The sequence below is a fragment of the Carlito syrichta genome, unplaced genomic scaffold (assembly GCF_000164805.1).
Source record: "Carlito syrichta isolate Samal-C Ts95f unplaced genomic scaffold, Tarsius_syrichta-2.0.1 Scaffold309011, whole genome shotgun sequence".
Classification (NCBI taxonomy): Eukaryota; Metazoa; Chordata; class Mammalia; order Primates; family Tarsiidae; genus Carlito; species Carlito syrichta.
This window is the reverse complement of record NW_007253107.1, coordinates 514372-535021: the sequence shown is the minus strand read 5'-3', so window position 1 is coordinate 535021 and position 20650 is coordinate 514372.

The window sequence follows — 20650 nt, the reverse complement described above, 5'->3', positions numbered from 1 at the left end:
ATACACAGAATTTATTTTTAGATTTTAAGCTATTGTTAAATAATATCCAGATAGAAACTGTTTCTGATGACAGTTGAATTTACTCATATTCATAGTTTATAGTTAAATATGCTATTGTCTTGGCATTTATGTTTTTTATTTATAAAATATGCATTTTCATGTTTCATTAGAAGCACATCTACATTTATGATAGACAGTCATCTGTTATAAACCAAACACAGAAAAAATTGCAGGAAGAAAGTAAAGCAATGACAATGCTGACATCATAAGTCAATAATCAAAATGCAATTTTCAAGAAACAGACACATTCCAAATAAAAATTATATAAGCTTAGCACACACTCAAAACTCACATTGCTAAATATGTATTTTGAGTTGGAGTCTCATTCTGTCGTCCAGGCTGAAATGCAGTGATTCAATTAGGGTTGACTGCAGCCTCAACCTCCTGGACTTAGGCGATCCTCCTGCTTCAGCTTCCTAAGTAACTGGAATTACAGGTGTACACCACCACAACCAACTAATTTTTTTTATTTTTATTTTTTTTGTAGAAATGAAATCTCACTCTTTGGCCCAGGCTGGTCTTGAACTCCTGGTTTCAAGTGATCTTCCTACCTCGGCCTCCCAAAGTGCTAGGATGACAAGTGTGAGTTACTGCACCCACTTCACATTGATGTTTCTTAAAATGTTACCTGCAAACCCCAATAATTTTGAAGATGATATTTTAACTTTGACTCCAAATTAGGATGCTGAGGAGACATCTGTATATGCAGAAGTCAGCAAAAAGCACATTTGCTACTAAACACTTGTAACATGGCATAGTGCAAATATTATTTTCATATTTATTTATTTTTTGTCTTTTATTCTTATATTTTGAGTTCTTTTTTTTTCTTTTTTATATGTTATCTTAAAAATGTGAGACATGCAACTATTATTTTAATATCTATATATGAGTTCATGATTTGAATTCTTATAGTGATGCTTACATTAAAGTCATTTTTCAAAGAGCCGTGCCTTTTGGAATTCCCATTCACCCAGTTAATCCATCTAAAATAATATTTATCAGTACTTTATATATTTTGCTGAGCTTTTTACAGTATACTTATGTATATCTAAATTAATTGTTTTATTCTAGGGAATAAGAATTGCAGTGGGCTTTGTAATAGACAAAGCATGATTGAAGTCATTATCATCTGCTCTGTGACCAAGCAAATGACTCATAAAGAAATGAATTTGAGCCTGAGTATTTTTGAGGAACATGAATGATGGGATCCATTATCTCCTTCTTAGTCCACTAAAACCCTAAAAATGTAGTCATGCTTTTGGGTTGAATTGTTCCCCCAAAAATTATACTGACGGTCTAACCCCCAGTACCTCAGAATATAATCTTATTTGGAAACAGTGTCATTGCAGATGTAATAAGGTAAGATGATGTTACATTGGAATATGGCAGACACCGGCAATAATGGCTTGTGCCTTAATAAGTAGCTGGTCACCCAAAGACATAGAAACACAAAGAGAATGCCATGTGAAGAGTCTGATAAAGCGATACGTCTACAAGCAAAAAAATGGCAAAAATTGTTAGTCCTAACCAAACACGAGGAGGAAGGCCTGGAACAAACCCTCCTTCAGAATTCTTAGAAGGAGCCAACCACACCAAAATTGTGATGTTGGACTTCTAGCCACGTTGACTGCGTAAGAATAAATGTCTCTTGCTTTTGAAGCCACCCAGTTTGTAGTACTTTGTTACTGCAGTCCTCGAAAAAGAATACAGTTGCTAAAGATAATGATTTTGATTGGTTGTGGAGATGGATTATGGGGATGTTTGGGATACACCATCTTCTCAAGAAAATTTCTGATAATATTCTTGTGTTAAAATCTTTCCTTTAAGTAAAAAATTTCCACTTCAACTCCTGGCCTTATTTTCTAAAACTTAGGAATCACCTTGACTTGCATATTAATTGGATGAAAAATTTTTATTAAATGAAACATTTTTTATGAGTCTATGTAAATGTATAATGTACACAAAATGTTAACTGAGATCACTCTTGATTTCATAACGACTTCTGGGAACCACAGATTCAATACAAATATTTTATAAACACACATGAATATTCATATAAGTATTTTTCATTTAAATCTTCGAAATTATTAGAAAAATCATGAAACATTAATGAAAGCATTGAAGAAATCTAGAATTTAAATTAGTAAATTATACATGACTGCTATAATAAATTCTACTCAAATAATGTGATTATGGTCTTTGAATCAATGAAATACTATTATGCTCCCCAAATACAATCCACTTAATCTGTTTATTTCACAATTTTGGGTCACATGTTGTTTTCTTACATTCACTGTTTAATGAAGAGGTGCTTTTTGGTGAGGTACTTATACATAAACTATGCATAGATTCTATTGCATTCTCCCATTATTACTATATGAGAAACAAACTCATATTATCACCTTAAAGCCTAGATTATGCCAGTATTATCATTTCTGTGATTCAGCGTACATATTTATTTGGGAAGTGACTTGATGGAACTTTCCCTTTGCTTGCTTACTTTTCTTTATTTGTTGAATCTACTGTACAGAGGACTGTATTCCTAAATTCAATTTTCTGTTTGGTCAGGTCCATAATGTAACAACATCTAGTCTAATGCTGGGTGTTTCTTCCTGTTGCTTTGCAGAAAATACCAATGCTTTGCATTGGTATTTCAAGATCTGCCATCTCTCAGTTCAGGATAAATCCAGCTTATTAGGGACAATTCAATTCAATGAAGCAATGAGCCAACAGGCTTTTTCAGTTCAATGCATTTATACTTGGGCACAGAGATCCAGATGACAGAATCTCTTTTGAATTTTATGGCTCCAACACATTAAAAACACTTTCAAATGAGTAGGACTTTCCTCTCTAATGTTCTAGCTTCTTCTATAACTCGTGACCTTCCAAATTAGGGAGTTGCTAATTCTTGACTGTGTTTCTGTATTACCTCTCAATATTTGACAAACTTCCTTGTCAATAGGTATGTCTTTAGTTTATCTAACAGAAAATTTTCACATCATGTGGCACTATATTCAGATTTTTTCTGATGGATATCCTCATCTCAATTATTTACATCCCTTTGGTCATTTTTATTTGCATGCACGTTTATACCCATGTACATGCCACGTTTTTAAATCATATAAATTAAATTTTGATCTCCCAATTTGATAAATATTGTGAAACTATGAAAAAAATACAACCATATCAAGAATGCCTCTGAAATACAGTAAAATGTAGAATAGTTTATAAATTGTATATATACTACTTTTTCAACAAGGTACAATATACAGAGGGAAAAAATGTGCTGCTGGAACAATAAAACAATTTCTTCCCAAACTTTTGGAAAATGATTTGCTGATTATTCTGTAGAAACTAAGGAGTATGTACAACTAAAATGTGTTATTGCTGCTATTTAATACTATAGAGTACTTCCTATCTACTAGGCAATATATTAGGCATTTTACTTAACTTTTGTAAATCAATCATAAAAAGCAATGCATCAAGGTAGACATCACCTACTTTTAATAGATGAGAACACCAAGATTCAGGGAAACAGGTTAAGCATGCTTCCTCTGAAAATCGAAAATGCTCCAAAACCTGAAAATGTTGAGGGCAGACATGACACCAAAAATTGAAAATTCCACATCTAACCTCATGTGATGGATTGTAGTCAAAACACAGGTACAAAAAAGGTAGTTTATTCAGTGTCTCTAAGAGAAAAACAAGAAAACAACAACAAAAAACCCTGCTAGCCCACTTCTGCTGTAATGTATCTTTTCTACACAGATTGGCACATGCCCAGGTTTCCTCTTCAAGTACTCTAGCAAAGGGTAATAAAATGCCACTTGTGCAAGCTGGACATCGCCACCTGAACCCAGGCCTATATGCATCTCTCACCGGGGATTTTACCTGTTCTCTGCTCTGTGTTGTGAAGACAGTATTGAAAATGTCAAAACGGCCTGTAGATACCCTTTGCGTAGCAGTAATAAGAAAAATGGAAGCATTTCCATTTATCCATAGCCTAGAAGGCCAAACTGTTGGAGAAACTGGACCACGGTGTTAAGTGTGAAATGTCTTACAGAAGAGTATGGTGTGGAATGACTAACATCTACATTTTCTTCTCATCTAAATAGACAAAATGCCGTGTATCATCACCTTTTGATTGCAACACAACAGGTGAGACTAAGAAGCTTAAGAACTTGACATTGTTGTTGCTGCTGTTTAACAGCTAATGCAGGTATTGCGGTGCTCATACTGAGTTGCTTAGTTACCCTGAGCATCTATTATTTCGAGTGCATTAATAGCATGTCATATTTTTGCTGTTAAAAACTTATGTGTAAGTGTAGAACATGATTGCTTACTGTAGTACATAAAACTCAAATTAGGAATGACGGTGATGCCAAACAACCACAGACTACCCACATGGGGATAGTTTTTTTAACGTCGAGATTTTCCTATATTTATTTAACTTATTTATTTATTTATTTATTTATTTAGAGAGGGAGAGAGAGGAGGTTGGCCCTTCCAAGGTAGGTGAAAGAACCAAAGCTTATGAAACACGCAGTCGCCATAGTCCAAAGAGCACATGGCCATATCAGAGTCTAGTAAAGCAATGACCTCAAGCACACAATAATATAGAATATTATCTAAAATTAGTGTCAAGCTATATGTATAAGGTGCATATGAAACATACGTAAATTTTTTGTTTAGTCTTAATGCCTCAACCCCAAGATATCTCATTTTGTATATGCAAATATTACACAATATGAAAACATTTGAAAGCTGAGCTACCTCTAGTGTCAAGCATTTAGGAGAAGGAATATTCAAGGTGTATTACCTGATGTTTGAACTTTATGCAACTAGTAATTAGCAAGAACCAGCTTACATATTCAGAAAGAGAGGACTTTGTGAATCTTTATCATGTGATAAAAAAAAATTGTGCCGCTCAAAATCCTCAAATCTTTGCCTTCCATCAAGATACATTTGTGGATATCAGTGAAAGATGCTGATTTAAAAATACTTAACTGTAGTCATGTATTTTTGCTTAGTTTTTTTTGTTTGTTTGTCTTGAGTTGGAATCTCACTCTGTGGCCCAGGTTGGAGTGCAGGGGGATGCTCACAGCCACTGCAGCCTCAGCGTGCTGGGCTCAGGCAATCCTTCCACCATAGTCTTCAAAGTAGCTGGAACCACAGGCATGTGCCACCATGCCTGGATAATTTTTTTTTTTTTTTTTTATTGTAGAGATGAGGTCTCGTCAAGTTGCGTAGGCTGAACTCGAACCTCCGGACTCAGACAATTCTCTGGCCTGCACCTCTCAAAGTGCTGGGATTACAGGCATGAGCCACCGCACCCAGCTTTGTAGCTTAGTTTTTAATGTGATGTTCCTTCTTGGTGACATGTGGAATTAGAATTATGAATGAAAAATATTTGATTTTTTTAGTGCCAAATAAAACATGTCCATAGTAGGCAAAAGATCAAGGGGATACTGTTCTAATATTTATACTGACCTAAGAAGATTGTTTTATTCTTGTCCTTTTATCAAGTTGATTTTAATGAAGTTGACATAATGAAAATACAGAGCTGCTAATAGTTACTTGTGTCTCAAGCACTTCAATAATAAAACATTCACTGCTTAGAAAACAGAAACCAGAGAACACTCCCAAACTAAGTGTAAGTTCCTGGCAGTATGTGAAATAAAATTATTATACATGAAAATTGTTTTTAAAAATAAGAGAATTGTATGACTCTAAACAGAGTTAAGAAAGCTGACCTGAACACATAATCGGAGAACATATTTTTCATCTATTGAGCATTAGAGTCAAACCTAGGTAACTCTATAACAAGACCATGTGTATTTGCTTTTGAATTACTATCTGATCAACTTGGTATTTTTCGATGCTAATGAGATTGCATCAACATTTACCCTATGCGGCCTTAAACAAAACAGAAGACTCATGAGGATGAAACCCAAATTTCGCAAATGTTAAAGGAATGAAGCATCTGCAGAATATTTTACATAAGCATCTTAGAAGATATCCCAGAAGGCATTGTTTAAAACTACAAAAAGGTTTGTTATTCATATCAAAATGAATAGCATGAAGTACAGCTGGGAGCATAAACATACTGCTTTTTAATTTGTCTTGTATGCCTTAGATTTTCATCTGAAAAGGAAATATTGCTTTCATAGGTCAGCTGCTATTTTGGATTACTGTATAATATTTCTATTTATAACATGTTATATTCACCTCACAAATGAAATGGGTTAATTGTGCTATGAAAGTTATCGTAAGCCTATAAACAAGATGAAATGCCAGGTCCTATAAATAATGGAGTGAAGTCCCTTTAATTAAGTTACCTTCTCCTTTGTTAATAGGTGACTGCTTTATATAGATACATACAAGATAATAATCTCCTAAAACTACTAGGGGCCTTTGTAATTTGTTAATTGTGAATACAACTAATTTCACGAAGGATACAATAATTAAAAGTAAAAGCTATTTATGCTTTATTAAAATGCAGTTCAGTCTCTGTTACTCTCAAGCTAAAAAATAGATAAATAAGCAAATACATAAGTTTTTTATTAGCCAGAAATAAAGTTGTTTGTTTATATGGAAGAAATCCTAGGATTGAATTACTTCTGCTATTTATATTTCTATTAATTTAAAACAATGTTGCAATGCTAATATGGACTTTTAATATGTATTTAGTTAAAAAATATAGCTCACAAGTGCCACTGTTTAATAGACATATTCTACAATCATATAGTCATTATTAACTAATTTATTAAAAAACGAATTTTAAGATATTTGTAAACATTTTTTCTAAATGAGTATGGATTCAAGCTTAATTCCAAAGACTCTTACTATTAACTTATAAGTCAAATTTTAAATGATATTATTTGCATGAAGAGTGAAATCAGATTCAATATACATTGAGACCTTGACATTTTAAAAAATAGAGATATATGCAAATATATTGTTGTGAGATCTAGAACATAATTTACACTCAAAATGTGGCATTATGAATAATGTCATATAAGTATGGAAATTAAAGAAAAACATAAAGTACTTATAAAACACAGTACTTGAAATAGCCTGATCAGCAGTTCGCATGCTACTTATATATTAAATAATGTAAATAGAAATCCACACTCTAGAAGTAGTTATGTCAATGATTTAAATATTTCAAAAACCAAAAAAAAAGTCATTAATTAGTATAAAGAATTGTAGGCCGATCTTATAGTTAATGAAATGAGTGACGTTCAGTACACATTCAGTATGGATACATTATACAGATTTTGGCAACCTTAGTGTCCTATCATCTTCAAAGTAGTATTATAATCTGAGGCTCTTGTCTGTAGTTCTAGTCTCCTATCTGCTCCACTACTCAAGGTCTAGGTTTATAATTCAGCCAACAGATTGGTAGATCTGGCCAAGGTTTATTTTTGCTGACACCTCAGAGTTTATATACTATGCTTCCATGCCTGAAAGTTAGTACTTTCAATAGTTAGGAGAACAACTTGCTTGCTTGTGTCTATCCTTTGCCCCTCTTACTAATAAATGTTTGTATTTTGTACAACTGTGAGGTGTTTATCAAAGATTTCCTTCGATTACACGACCCTATCAGTGAGCAAAGTTGTAAGGAAAAGTACTTTCAACTTCCACCAAATTATAATTGCTGGCACTATTGTTACTTACTCACAGAACTGATAATTGCGAAAAATCCAAACCCATGTAGGTCAACTTAAAACAGAAGTTAAAGGAAAAAGAAAACAAAAATAGGGAAGCCTTGGACAGCCTGAGGGAAGATAATGGTCAATAGACAACAGAGAAAACACACTAATAACATTAGGAGATAAATCAGGATATTTCATGCTAAAAAGCCAAAAAAGATGTTTGAGGGAGGATTGACTGTGTGACTGATACATTAGATATTTTTATTATTGCTCTTCCCAAGTGAATCCACTCTTTTTTTAAAAATTTCATTTGTATTAACTAGGCTTCAAATTTACAAAGGGCAGAGTTATAGTTTATTGATGCTTCACATCTATCAACTAGGAATTGTCCAGTGCATAATTGGCAATTACTAAATATTTATTCCCTTAATAGATGAGGGAATATAGCAGGGCACCTTTGGTATTTTTTGAGATATTGATTGAGAGGTATAAAACCTTTATTTAAAAAAAAAATACCCTAAGGAAAATGTGATCTTGCAGTAATGCATGCTATTTGTGGTGTTGTGTTTTCAAGTCTGGTAGTGAAAACATATTACAGAAAGTTAGCTTAGAGATAGTTAAAAACAAGTAAAAGAGGGAAAAAATTTCAGAGAGAAAAAGAAATAGATGAGAGAATAACATTTTCATGGACTCCTGAAAGGATTGACCTTGGAAATGAAGAACACACATTTATTACTCAAAAGGGGAGAAAGATGGTTACAAGGCGCAAAAATTCGGAGGCCATGAGAACGTGAGGTCCACTTCCAAATAATGTAGAAGATACATAAGGTGGAGGGTAGAAAACTCCTTGGAAGAGTGTTGTGGTGATCACAACAGGGTCACCTTGACAAGGAGTCAGTATTACGTGTTGGTTTCTGGGACAAATATTGATCTTTAATAATATGAATGAAGGAAGAAGGACAGGCAAGTGTTCATTTGGCAAGCCTGTTGTTTTCAAAATTAACATTTGCTCTTTTGTTTTAGTGAGGCAGTCCAGCATATATTGTGGGCTTTCAGGAGAACAACAGGGTCAAGACTATTTTCACAATAATGTTAAATGTTATTCGCCCTTTTTCCTTTTATTCCATCATGAGTGTACAGTTCAACTTCACAGAGGCTACGTGGCACGTGTCAGCATAACAGATGGAATGCAGAAACAGATATAGGAATCTAGCTGCTTTCTATTAAGCCAGATATCAATCAAATTCATTAAATATAAAACAATTGAATGCATGTGGAGTATATTTAAAAATATTAAAAAGTTACTCTCATTGTTTTTTGTTTTAGGAAATAGAGTTAATGTTTAATTTTTTTAAAAATTGTTAATGTGGAATGGTGATACAGATGATACAGAGAGCCGCTAGTGTCTGTCCATATTGCCACAGACCCTAGAGAAAGGCATTACAAGGGTCCAAGCACTCCTGCACATTCCTGAGCACATTACTAAGAGTCCTCTTGTCTCCTACGTACTCCCAGTAAGTAGTGCAGGGGATCCTTGATTTCCCAGCAGACTACGCCCAAAGATATAAATCCTTATTGACTTCCCTTTCTTAAGAGTCATAGGCTTGAACAATATAGTATCCATGGAACCATAAGTCTTATGATTTGTATAACTTTTGCATCCATGGAATTGTAAGTCTTATGATTTGCATAGCTTTTGCAATGCATGAGGTCTTAAACTTTCTTTACATGTCACCATCTAAATGTAAAATGGAGGTGTAACTTAAGTGCTATACAATATTTTGCTGGTCCCATGGCTAATGTAGAGGTACCCATAACTCTGGACTATGAAAATGGACTGCAAGGCGTGCAGGGTGGGCACAACCATTTTAGAACGACCTTGAGTCCTGCTCCACTCCCCGGATTCAAATTCAGACATAAATTTATTCCTACCAGTTCCCTGCCCCTTTGATTTATCAGTATTAAGGGAGAGAAGATGAGTGTTACACGGATCATAACAATGGAGTTATTGCAAATTTTTAATAAATTAATAAAATTTTTTAAAGTGTCTGCTTTAAAAGTTTAATTTGCTAAAGTTTACTGTATTAAATATCACAAAAACACATTATTTTAAGGTCCTTAATAATTTTTAAAAGTATAAAGAGATACTGAGACTACAGAGTTCGAGAGCTCTTAGTGTTGACAAGGGTCAGAAAAAGAAGTCCCATAGGTGAAATCTGATATGCCATCTGTTTTTGTGTGGCCCATGGGCTAAGAATGGTTTTTATTTTTTTATTCTTAAATTATTTATTTTAACGATGTGGAGTACAATTCAGGGTTAGGTATACAAATGGTCATTATGCGGGTACCCTTGCTGATGAGGTGTGCTGCTGCCCGTCCCCTGGCAGTTTCCCTCAACTGCCAATCCTACAACCCCTCCTCCCTGGCAGTTTCCCACTACTGCCAATCCCTTTCTTACCGTATTATGATAATTGTTCAAGCTCTACTTATGAGTGAGAACATGTGGTACTCTTTGTTTCTGTAATAGATCACTGAGTATGATAGACTCTAAAGCCATCCAAGTTGCTGAGAAGTCCATATTCTTTATGGTTTTTACATGTTTAAATGACTGGAGGAGAAATCAAAAGAAGAATATTTCATGAAAATTGAACGTCATATCATTCTCCAAAAAAACAGTAACTGGATATTTTGTTGCAGTGAGAGTACTGGAACTGCCAAGTAGGAGAAAAAGAGTTTAGAATCAGATATTGGCCTCCACCAATACAAATTCTAGCTAACCCCCCCCCCCCCAGGGAATGGGGACAGCCAGAGATATCTTTGGATTCTGGATCCTGAAATATAAGAAACTTCCCTCCACCCTAGCCCGTAAGAAATCAAACTCAAGATCAGCTCTTCCAATGGGGGAAGGAAAAAATTCTGTTTCTAAAGGAGCTTTCGTGAGGCAAATGATCTTTTGATGTCACTCAGGGCAACCTTGTGCTTGTCTTTCTTTACACTTCTTGAAAATCAACTGTACAGCTCTAAGGAGAAAATAACGAGAATGCGTTGCATATTTTAGAGGGATAGGGCTTTTCCAGTGCATTGAGAGTGGAGATTGGGTTTTCATGTCAATTATCTTCTCAGATATCCACAGAGATAGTAGTTAGGAATCAGGGTATAAAACAGAATGACTTATTTTCAAAACTGGAACTTAGCTAATGTTTAGATGTCTCGCACTGCATTACACTAACCCAATCCCGGCTTTTTTGTTCTTTTTTCGCGGGCCTTTTATCCTGGCAGGCTATACATTCTGGGTGGGATCTAATCTAAATAAAGGTCCTACAAGCCAATCGTCAAATAAAACACGAAAGTGAGACAACTTTGTAAAAACTCTGTAAATCAACCCTTATATACCACGTAGGCAATGTCCAGGAGAGTGATGTGACCTCTGAGATACCCAACAAATGGGGAAACAGAGGAGGAATTTTTGTGTCCTAGAGCATATAAATGTTCATTGTAACTGCTCCGGTGTGCCTGCTCATTTGAAAGATATCCGTTCTTGAAAAAACATTATAAAAACAAAAAAAAAGAACTACTGCACTCCACCAACCTCTGAACTTTCCGGTTGTTTCTTAACGGTGAAATTGGGAAGTGGGCATACCCATCTCCAATATCAGTATACAATGCATTTGTTTGGTTTCTTCCCAAAGAGTTTCCCCTAGTATTTCTGTGCAGAGTGAAAACCCTCCTACTGTGTCAGTACCTAGTGAAGTACAGAAATCTCTACAAGCCTGGTGAGGCCCTTTTTTCCTGGATAGAGCATAGAGCGTTCTTCCCACGCTGGGATTTTACTGTCTAGAAAGGCTCAGCCCAGGGAATCATAAGTTCATAAGGTTCCTCTCCTTGGGACCCACCAGTACGTGTCCTGTCTTCACTGCTGTTTACCAATCTCCTCCCCACCCCAGCCCTGCAAGCTCACACAGATCTATTTCATTTACAGACTGACAGGGTGCATAAGAAAATCATGAACTTGTTTATAATATTTCCTCTAATTTTTTTTATGAATCAAATCTCTTTGACCTAAGGGGTGCTGGGTTTAGTTAAATAAAAGGCTGAGAATCAAATGGTTCTGTACGGCAAAAAGTCTTGGGTAGTTCTATGTTTAAAGGAATTGGGAAATGAATGGTTGAAATGAAAGACGAGAAGCAATTTTTAAAAATGAACATTTCTGTAATACTTTTTGGTACATGGCACCGTGTATATATTCATAGCAATGTACATTTTCATGGAGACGCTTTGATAAGAAAACTACTTTTTAAATGTTTGCTTACACTTAACAGAAAGATAAAACTTACAGAACACATAAAATACACTATCCTTAACACTATTGCACATGTTATTTGTTAGGTCAGTGAGATGTTAGGTCAGCGAGGGGGGCCGTGTGTAAGATGCAAAGAACTGCGAAGAAATTTGATTGGAAATTATAGTTGATTTAGAGAGAGAGAGCGAGAGAGAGAGATTCACCTCCCCAAGACAGCGAAAGAGGCCCAAGCTTAGGGAAAAACATGGCCAGGCCAGAGTCTAACAAAAAGCATGGAAGGAGCTGTTTGAGGTTGAATGCTTTTGAAGCCTTTCCTTTCCTTTGATGGGGGCAGGTCATTATGGTGACTGGGTGGTGGTCTGCTTTACATCATCAAGATGCGGCAAGTACAGGTACTGACGACATCATGGTGACGGACAGCAGGCAAATGGATGGGTCAGTTACGTAATTGCTGCCATGGTGATGGGGTTTGCTTGTGTCACTTAGGTCAGGAAGGGCTGATCACAATAGATGAGGTTAGCTTATTATTTTTCTAATGGCTACAAGGCAGATACTTGGAACAGAAAAGCTAATTAATAAAAAAAAAACAAGCTGGGGAGAGGGTTGTAAAACAATTATCAATAGCTACCTCTGGAAAACAGGTTCTGCCCTTGGCTAATGATTAGAGGACAAGCTAGGTAATTTGCCAGGAAAATTTCTAGCATTAAATAAGTGAAGAAAACCACATGATTATTGGTTAACATGTTCACCAACTGCAATGCCTTTCTCTTCAAAAATAGTGACACGAAATAGATTCCTACAAATTTTTTGAGTTTTGCATTTTTCCAATAATGCAGAACTGCAGTCAAATCCAAGCAGATATGCAAAATAGAATCCATAATAAGTTATGCTTTAAATAAGTTCAGCACTGTGTACAAACCTGAGCAGGAACTTTCCTTGGGTGAATCCATATCTCATCATGGAAGATTGTCTTTTCAGGTTTACAACCCAAATAAAAATACAAAGTAAGGAATGCTACTCAGAGTGGTGTCTGAGGCAAATACTGGGTATGTCTGCAACTCTCAGCTGTATTGTGAAAAAGGTGACAATTTAGAAAAGACTATCTCACTTTGGCTTGACAACAGAAATTTGAGGCAACCAGCTTGAGACTTTTTCTTATTTTCACCCACTCTCAGTATTAGGAAAGTGAAAAATTTGCTGGTCGCAGAATTGCCATCATCGTTTTGAATAAACTGGATCATTCATCCTGTTGAATGTCTTGTTTTCTGCATCTTTTTGTCTATGGTGATAGGTAAGGACCCAGTTTTATTTTTCTGTACATGGTTAGCCAGATTTCTCAGCACCATTTGCTAAATATGATTTCCTTTCCCCAAAGTTTGTTTTTGTTTTTGTTTGTTTTGGTTGAAGACTCATGGTTTTATTTCTTGGGTTTTTAAGATGGATGGATGGGGCCATGAGTTTAAAAATCTGCCATCTCCAGTTGCTGGGAACGGCTCTCTGATACAGGCAGTAAACATTCCCAGAGACTTCAATCCCACCACTGCAAGGAATTGAATTTGCCCAATAATACCAAATAAACAGCCAAAGAAATTCTTTCCTAAATCCTTCAGAAAGGAGCACAGCCTGCCATTATCTTGATTTCAGTCCCATGACACTTGTACTGAACTTTTAGTCTATTTTACCAGAAAGGTAAAATTATAAATCGATGTTGTTTTACACCAATAATTTGCTACAACAGAAATAGAAAATTAATACACGGGGTTATATCAAAAATTGATATACAGTCAAATTTTAGGTTTTTTTAAATTTTATGTTTTAAATATGTGAAATACGTTTCCAAAGTTAAACTATATTAGATGAAATATTATAGTCCTTCCAGTTTTTTTCCATGTTTTCTAACTACTCGGCAAGTAAAGTTTTTTTTTATTTTGTGTTTTCATAAACAGTGATAAGCATATCTCTGTGCATCTGAGTAGCTTTCTGTCTATAGTTTTTCTGTCTGTCAATCATCTTCCTCCCTCCTCATTCCTAGTATGGCTGTCATCTTTGTAAAGATCATTCTGTCTTCCATGTTCTCAGTCTAATTTTGATAAATCTGAGAACTTCACTTTTAAAAAAAAAAAATTATTAGAACAACTGGCTCTACCTTCCATAACTCTTAATCAACTTTTCTTTTTTTTCTTTTTTTCTTTTTTTTTTGAGTTGGAGTCTCACTCGGTTGCCCAGACTGGAGTGCAGTGGCCGCTCCCGGCCACCGCAGCTCCCAACAACTGGACTCTGGGGATCCTTCTGCTTTCCAAGTAGCTGGAACTACAGGCGTGCACTACCACGCCTGGCTGATTTTTTGATTTATTGTAGAGATGAAGTCTCACTGAGTTGTCCAGATGGGTCTCGAGCCCACGGGCTCAGGCAATCCACTCACCTCAGCCTCCCAAAGGTACGGGATTACAGGCTGAGCCACCGAGTCCGGCTTAATCAACTTTTCATATTATTAATATCTATGCTTTGCTGTGTTGCATGTTTGGCTCACTTCTGATCTTCTAGCCAACTAATGTGCTTCATGATTTTGTCTACTCCAATGCTTTAGCCAATTGATTGTGTTTTGATTTAAATTGTTTCTTTAATTTTGAGAATTTTTATGTTTGCTTTCCAATCAGATTGATCTTATTTTATAGTTTCTTTTTATTAATTTTTATATTTGACTGTCTATTGTGTTATTACACTTTAAGCTTATTAATTTTATGTATTATATCTGATTATGCTAGTATCAGAAGGATTTTATGAGTGTTATTCTGTATTTTCCTGTGATGGTACCTTGACTTATATGTTTATGTGTTTTGCGATACTTTGACTCTGATATTTTCATCTACAGAAATGCTTTGCTGCCTGTATTAAAGTTGAATCCATTCTAATTAGATGTGTATTTCCTCTGCCAGTCACCCAAGGATATTATCAATTTGGCAACATTTTGCATTGCATATTCTGTTTGTGATCTTGGAAGACACAATAGTATGCACTTGGGCTTCCTACTCACTAGTGGTTGGTTTTGAGTGTCATATTCTAAATTAGATTTTCTTTGTGTTTGTCTCTCTTCACCAATACCAAGGTAAACGAGAGTGATTTTTCTTACTTCTCTTTAGGGGATAGTTTATTTCTTGTTCATCTTTACTCTGAGTGTGTAGTCATCTAGAATAGAGCCCTTTTAAACAATACAAGAGTTTTAGAAGTAAAATTCAAATTATTGTTGTTTTTTTTCTCTTAAACGAGGAAAGCCTATTCTGACACTCTTGCAACCAGAATTTCTTCTTTATTTCCTCCTCATCATCCTCCTCTTCTTTATCTTTCTCCTTCACCTTCTTCATCTCATTCTTCTCCTTTTCCTTCTCTTCTTTTTCCTGTTCTTCTACCTTTTCCTTATTCTACTTCGTACTCCATAGATTCTTTAGTCATCACCAAGGAGTACGACAGGCCAGAAGATAAAGACTGGAAATACATTTCAGAATTGCTCCCAGGGATTGATGTCATCTATTGGTAATCAAGCAAGTAGCTTCGTGTTTGTTGTTGTTGTTGCTGTTGTTGTTGGAAATGAATGCTAGGAAGCAAATTACCCTGTCTGTCTACAACCCTGTAGAAACATTGCTGTTGACATGAGTTTTTTGAATTGTATTTGCAGAGTTTGTGGGAGTTGAACTTTTCACCTCAGGTACTGTGTCTGAAACAGCTTTAATTTTTTTTTTTTTTTTTTACCAACTTGAATTTTTTTCTCCATCAAATCACTAGGTTTGATGATTTATTGTTTCTATTGCAGGATTCCTCTTCTGCCTGGGTCATTTATTCTCTTCTCATCTGATACAAGTCAATATATCTGGCACAAATTCTCAGGCAATTGAGCTGGGCATCTTCAGAGTCTAAGAACTTTGTTGGGTGCAAAGCATCTTTAAGAGTTATCTTTACTCACATTTGACAAATAGCAGTAAAGGTGATATACTTTAATAACTGGGTCATTTTAAGAAAATTTGGACACGTCATGGAGTCCTTATAAATGAATTGAAGTCTGAAAAGGAATTGAAGTGTTAAGTCTCTGAGCACCTGGAGTGCAATATTCATCTTTTTATGTTTGACTTATTTCACTTAACATAATGACCTCCAGTTTTGTCCATGTTGCTGTAAATTGATGACCTTTTTTTTATGACTGAGTAATATTCCATTGTATATATATATACTATATATACCACATCTTCTTTACTCATTCATCCTTTGATAAGCACTTAGGTTCATTTTATATTTTGGCTGTTGTGAATACTGCTACAATAAACATGGGAGTGCAGATATCTCTTTGATATGTTGATTTCCTTTGCTTTGGACATCTACCCACTAGCGGAACTGCTGTATCACAAGGTCATTCTATTTTTTTAGGAATTTCCGTATTGATTTTTAGAGTGGCTATACTAGTTTACATTACCACCAACAATGTATGAGTGTTCCTCTTTCTCCACAACCTCATTGACATCTGTTATTCCGTGTCTTTTTAATAAAAACTATTTTAACTTAGGTAAGAGAAGCCGGGCTTGGTGGCTCAGCCTGTAATCCCGCACTTTGGGAGGCTGAGGTGAGTCGATTGCCTGAGCCCACGGGTTCGAGACCCGCCTGGGTAACTTGGTGAGACCTCATCTCTACAATAAATCAAAAAACTAGCCAGGCATGGTAGTACACACCTGTAGTTCCAGCTACTTGGAAGGCTAAGGCAGAAGGATCGCCGGAGCCCAGCAGGTCGAGGCTGCGGTGGCCAGGAGCGGCCAATGCACTCCAGTCTGGGCGACAGAGTGAGACTCCAACTCAAAAAAAAAAAAAAAACTTGGGTAAGAGGATATCTCAATGCAGCTTGATTTGCATTTCTTTGAAAATCAAGGGTGTTCAGTATTTTGCTGTGTTCCTATCAGCCATTTGTATGTCTTTTGACAAATGCTTACTCAGATCTTTTGATTATTATTATTATAGGCTGAGTCACCGAGCCCAGCTTGATTATTTTTAAATTTGATTTTTTCTGCCATTGTATTGTCTGAGCTCTTTATATAATCTGTTTATAAATCCTTTGTCAGGTGGATAGCTTGCTAATATTTCTCTCATTATTTGTGTTGTTTCTTCAGTTTGTTGACTGTTTTCTTTACTGTGCAGAAGCTTTTTAGCTTGATGTGATTCCAATTGTCTATTTTTGCCTGTGCTTTTGAGATCTTACCCCTAAAATATTTGATCAGTCTAATTTCCTGAAGTGATTCTTCAATGTCTTCTTAGTTTTATAGTTTTTAAGTCTTAGATTTACATTTTAATCTACTTTTATTTGATTGTTTTACATGGCAAGAGATGAGTGTTTTTCTTTCTTCTGCATATGGTTGTCCAATGTGAAAGCTTGAAATGGTCATTGTCCACCTTCCCTCCACCTGTGAGTACAAAGACATCGGACTGCTTTAGGCCATAGCTCTTTTCCTTCTATATTCTTAGTGACTATAAAAAATGAGTTGACTCTAAATTCATGGGTTTCTATCTGAATTCTTTAGTCTATTCCATTGATCTCTATGTCCATTTTCATGCAAGTACCATGCTGACCTTATCAATACTGCTTTATATATTTTGAAGTCAAGGAGTGTGATACTTTCAACTTTGTTCTTTTTGCTAAGGATTGCTTTGACTATCCAGCATCTTTTGTGGCTCCTATTTCTGTGAAAAATATTGTTAGCATTTTCATAGGGATTCCATAGAATCTTTAAATTGCTGTGGGTGGTGCGGTGGGTAGCAACCAGATGGCTAGAGTGGAGGTTGGTGAGATAATCCACCCAACTCTGATTAGAATAGAAAAATAGTTTTACAGAGTACAGTACAGGGGAACAGGGGGCAGAACAGCAAGAATGGAGCTGTCCTCACTGAGCCAGTGGACTGAGGTGTCTTTCCAGTGAAGTTTGACCTTTTTGGTTAGGGTTAGGGTGAGCATTAAGATTCCCATCATGCATTAGGCTTCCCACCAAGCAAATGAGTTAGTTCTGATTGGTTGATATTCAAGTTTGATCAGTTGAAGGTTAACACAGGTGGTTCTTGTATAAAATGGTTTTTTCAGGTAGTATTGACATTTTAATAATGTTAATCTTCCCATTCATGTTCACAGAATAGCTTTCCAATTTTTTGTGTCCTCTTTGAGTTTCTTTCATCACTGTCTTATAGTCTTCCTCATATAGGTTTTTCACTTCTTCAGCTAAAAGAATTACGAGGTATTTTATATTCATTGTAGCTATTGTAAAGAGGACAAAACTTTGTGTTTTCTTTGTTTATGTTTGTCTGTGCCAGTAAGAGGTTGTGAGATTTATTTTGTTTTGGTAAAGGGTGGGAATAAATATTTGTGTTTAATTTGATTCCTTTAATTAGAAATTGTACTACTTAGCTTTTCAATGTCCTAAGAAATTGTGACTTCTTGTGTAACACTTTTTAAAATATTCTAGGCTAATCTCCTATCACCTAAAAAGATTATAACAGTTATTCACTCATTCCTTCAAAGGAACCTACTGATTGCCTACAATGTGCTAAGAATTCTTCCTGATGCTAAGGATATCAAAATTCAGGGATATGTTTCTACCATTATTATCTTACATCTTTAAGCAAACTAGTAGATTTATATACAGACATATTAGGCAGGCAGATCATCTGAGTAGAGTGCCAGTCAACTGTGTGTATTAATGTAGGCATTATGTACAACATTTAGAGAAAGTCTCTGTGAGATGATTACTTGATTTGAGATAGAAGATGTCATAAGAGTAGCAAAACAAATTTAAGAAAATTATTTTGAGCAGCACAATTAGCAAATAAGTTCCCAAGGTAGGAACATGCTTGGTATAGTTTTAGCAACAGAAAAACTTAAATGAAAAACAAGAATTAAAAAGAAAGAAAAGCAAGAAGAAAGAAAGAAAACAAAGAAGAAAGGAAGAGAAAGGAGCAAGGAAAAAGACTGTGGTGAGAAGAATACGTCAGGTTAAGAAGAGTGGCAATGTATAAGGCAGGTGTCATACTAAGCCCTCCATTGGCTAGTCCGAGAAAAGGGACTTTCATAAGTTGTAGATGTCAGCCAGAGTCTAACCAGGACATCAGAAACCACTCAATGTTTCTTAAACAGGTGAAATGGAATCAAAGGGATTTTAACTAATTACTTAAACACACATGGAACTACAACACAATCCAGAGATTAACAGCAGGAAGTAGTCACTATTCCAAATATGAGAGCAAAGAGGAAGAAGATACGTTGCCTAACTAGCCTACCTGGGTTTCCATGCTGAAGCTGGATTTATCCAGGCTTTAGCAAAGACCGTGGAGGAATGAGTGGTACTGTTACAGCCTGATCCAAGAAATTGGCTGCTATAAGTCTTGGTCAATTAAAATATGAGAGGCAGAGATGGGAAGAAAAGGGATTTTATTTAATTTCTATAACAAGGTGATAGGGAGACAGGTCTGTATCATTGCCAAAAACCCACTCCAAGTAACACAAATTCATTCCAGTATTTATACCCAAAATTCATAGCCCTTTGCCCACCTAGAGTTTGAAGCCTACATGCAGTTTTAGCATAAATTAAGATTTGCATTAAACATTTTTGATACATGATCACAGACATGGCACAAAGTCTCCTGGTCATGTTGACATTTTAGATAACATTTTGGAATTTTACAGTTTTTTAGAGGAGATGGCAGACAATTGCAATATTTGGACAGGAGGGAACACGTGATTGTAACAATATTTTATTCTCAGAGCTGTGACTTAAAGCAGTCCGATGTCTTTGTACTCACAGGTGGAGGGAAGGTGGACAATGCCCATTTCAAGCTTTCACACCCATTTCCGTGGGCCTTGGATTCCACCTCTAATCATTAAGTGATCTGACTTACCCCCAGTATTTCTTCCTCAGCACTGGTAATGGCTTACTAGATAAGATTGGCTAGTCGGGTAAAGCTGTGGGAGGAAGCGGGGAGGAAATAGGAAAATTGTACACTTTTGAGTACAAGTGGCTTTTATATTTAGTCCAACTTAGCTATAGAAGAACACAAGTTTTTAAGAATTTTCTAAATGGCTGTTCTCATACAACCAAAATGGCCTCCCTCCAGCTTATTAACAGAACTGCTTCAAGAGTAGCTTCCTAAAGCGGAGAAGAAGAGAGAAATAACTGGGCTTCCTCCTTTAATTTGTCCTCCAATTTTTTTTCAGAGTCTCTCATAGACCATTCAGCTGGCAGTAGTCAACTTATATAGCTGTCTACCAACAGTTATATATATAATAGCCTAACTCTGTCACCCCTCCCTCCTTATTCCCTCATCACACACACATACTACAAACACATAAACACACATACCACATACACATGAAGAGCACACTGCATACACCACAAACATAAATTGTTAAACCCAAAATTCAAAATCCGAGAGACCACCAAGGAGCCAGCTCCGATGCAAACACATGAGGGTCTTTATTCAGGCTCGAGTCTGGGCTCAAGTTTGAAGCCGACGCAGCAGCTTCAGGGACGAGAGCCCAGCCCCAGGCTAACAGGCACCTTTTATACATAATTCTGAAGGGGTGGGGTGGCTTTACAAACTTGTGCACACAGGA